The sequence below is a fragment of the Ovis canadensis genome, chromosome 3, assembly GCF_042477335.2.
Source record: "Ovis canadensis isolate MfBH-ARS-UI-01 breed Bighorn chromosome 3, ARS-UI_OviCan_v2, whole genome shotgun sequence".
In the NCBI taxonomy this organism is placed as follows: Eukaryota; Metazoa; Chordata; class Mammalia; order Artiodactyla; family Bovidae; genus Ovis; species Ovis canadensis.
This window is the reverse complement of record NC_091247.1, coordinates 211,845,921-211,849,370: the sequence shown is the minus strand read 5'-3', so window position 1 is coordinate 211,849,370 and position 3,450 is coordinate 211,845,921.

The window sequence follows — 3,450 nt, the reverse complement described above, 5'->3', positions numbered from 1 at the left end:
CATCTGCATATCTGAGGTTATTGATATTTCTCCCGGCAATCTTGATTCCAGCTTGTGTTTCTTCCAGTCCAGCCTTTCTCATGATGTACTTTGCATAGAAGTTAAATAAGCAGGGTGACAATATATAGCCTTGATGTACTCCTTTTCCTATTTGGAACCAGTCTGTTGTTCCATGGCCAGTTCTAACTGTTGCTTCCTGACCTGCATACAGATTCAAGAGGCAGGTTAGGTGGTCTGGTATTCCCATCTCTTGAAGAATTTTCCACAGTTTATTGTGATCCACACAGTCAAAGGCTTTGGCATAGTCAATAAAGCAGAGATCGATGTTTTTCTGGAACTCTCTTGCTTTTTCCATGATCCAGCAGATGTTGGCAATTTGATCTCTGGTTCCTCTGCCTTTTCTAAAACCCGCTTGAACATCAGGGTGTTCACGGTTCACGTATTGCTGAAGCCTGGCTTGGAGAATTTTGAGCATTACTTTACTAGCATGTGAGATGAGTGCAATTGTGCGGTAGTTTGAGCATTCTTTGGCATTGTCTTTCTTTGGGATTGGAATGAAAACTGACCTTTTCCAGTCCTGTGGCCACTGCTGAGTTTTCCAAATTTGCTGGCATATTGAGTGCAGCACTTTCACAGCATCATCTATCAGGATTTGAAAGAGGTGAACTGGAATTCCATCACCTCCACTAGCTTTGTTCATAGTGATGCTTTCTAAGGCCCACTTGACTTCACATTCCAAGATGTCTGGCTCTAAATGAGTGATCACATTGTCATGCTTATCTGGGTCGTGAAGATCTTTTTTGTATAGTTCTTCTGTGTATTCTTGCCACCTCTTCTTAACATCTTCTGTTTCTGTTAGGTCCGTACCATTCTTGTCCTTTATCGAGCCCATCTTTGCATGAAACATTCCCTTGGTATCTCTAATTTTCTTGAAGAGATCTCTAGTCTTTCCCATTCTGTTGTTTTCCTCTATTTCTTTGCATTGATCGCTGAAGAAGGCTTTCTTATCTCTTTTTGCTATTCTTTGGAACTCTGCATTCAGATGCTTATATCTTTCTTTTTCTCCTTTGCTTTTTGCCTCTCTCCTTTTCACAGCTATTTGTAAGGCCTCCCCAGACAGCCATTTTGCTTTTTTTACATTTCTTTTCCATGGGGATGATCTTGATCCCTGTCTCCTGTACAATGTCACGAACCTCATTCCATAGTTCATGAGGCACTCTATCTATCAGATCTAAGCCCTTAAATCTATTTCTCACTTCCACTGTATAATCATAAGGGATTTGATTTAGGTCATACCTGAATGGTCTAGTGGTTTTCCCTACTTTTTTCAATTTGAGTCTGGTCACTTTTCATCAGTCATATAAGCAGACAAATACTTGGATTTTCAGTTGGCTTTTGATGATGTATCAATTAACCTTCTGTTATCTCAGTCTGCTTCTTTTTCACCCCTTCCCCTCAACCACCTATCAGCATTTTTACTTCTGTGGTCTCTTAGGGAAAACTCAATACAATTTTTTTTTTGGTAGTTATTATGTAGTAGGTAATTTAAGAGGCAGTAGAAATATAAAAACAGCGATTGGACCCTCATGTTATTTACAGTCAAGTGAGGGCAGAGGATAGTAACCAAATATTCACTCAAAAAATTGGTATAATTAAGAGAAAAAAATGTAATAGGTACTGGGGGAGGGGAAAGTAATGTCAGGATATTCAACCTTGTCCTGGAGCTGAAGGGAAAACTCTTAAAAACTGAGCAGAGATGCCGAGAATGTTTGGGAGGTAACTTGATGGAGAAGAGAGGAAAGACTTCCAGGTTGAGAGAGCCACTTCTGTTAAGGCAAAGTGGTGAAATGTATTATGAGTTCCAAACGCTAGTGAGATGAAGTTGTGGTCCTGAGAGTTTGGGTAAGTTTGGTGTGCATGCTCAGTCATGTCTAAATGTTTGAGACCCCATGGACCGTAGCCCACCAGGCTCCTCTGTCCATGGAATTTTCCAGGCAAGAATACTGGGGTGGGCTGCCATTTCCTACTCCAAGGAATCTTCCTGACCCAAGAATCAAACCCGTGTCTTTTGCATCTCCTCTATTGTGAGGCAGATTCTTTACCACTGGGCTACCTGGGAAGCCCAAGTGGAGGAAGAGACAATAAATAAGATTAGACCTGATAGGGATTGCTAGGCTTTGTTACAAAATTTGGTATTATTATAAGGAAGATAGAGGTGTTTTTTAAAGGGAAAAATTGCATTGTCAGTATTTATTTTTTAAATGTTACAGAATTCATGGCAGAGAATGATTGAAATGGAGTGGAGATGTTGTTATTACAGCTATTTAATATTTTAGTGTCTTTGTGTTAAGATCATGAAAGTGGTGATAAAGAGAGGAGGACATGTTTGAGAGATATTTCTGCTGTTTTTCAGTGGCTCAGTAGTGTCCCACTCTTTGTGACCCCATTGACTGCAGCACGACAGGCATTCCTGTACTTCACCAGAGATATTTAGTTAAAAATAAATAAAACCTGGAATTTTCCCTGGTGGCTTAGAGGGTAAAGAGTCTGTCTGCAATGCGGGACACCTGGGTTCAATCCCTGGGTTGGGGAGAGCCTCTGGAGAAGGAAATGGCAACCCACTCCAATATTCTTGCCTGGAAAATCCCATGGACAGAGGAGCCTCATGGGCTATGATCCATGGGGTCACAAAGAGTCAGACATGACTGAGCGACTAACACACACACAAATAAAACTTGGTGATATGAGGTGAAGGTGGAGAGCAGCCTAGAGGTATGCATGTGAGAGAGTAATATCAAGATGAGATGGTTGGATAGCATCACTAATTCAAGAGACATGATTTTGAACAAACTCCAGGAGATAGTGAAGGGCAGGAATATCTGGTATGCTACAGTTCATGGGGTTGCAGATTCGGACATGATTTAGTAACTGAACAATAACAACAACTGGTTTATAGATGGCGTAATTGTCTTGTATGGCATATCGTTTACTGAGATATGGAGTGCTGGAAGATGGTTCCTTTTATGATGAATTTAGTAGACTATTTTTGTAAGTTGGGTTGGAAGTACCTTTGAGGTTTTAGACCTGCTGTGTTAAATGGCCAGTAGGGTATATAGGTCTGGTGATCATAGAATGATCTGAATGGCAGATATGACTTTGTTATGCATTGCTTTGTATGTGGTAGTTGAAACTGTGAGAATGTAAGAAATTAACTAAGGATATCAAGTTAAGCTAAGTGAAAGTGTGAATCACTCAGTCTGAAGATACAGAAAAGATAAAAGCTAAAGTTCAAAAAGTAGTGGCAAGATGAGATGGATGATTGAATCACCACATCATTCAGAAGTAAAAAATATATTCACCATATACACTCATTTTCTAAAACATTTTATTTTGTGTATCTCCCTTTCTACACTTCTGAGAATAGTACTACAAAAAACACACACACAGCCC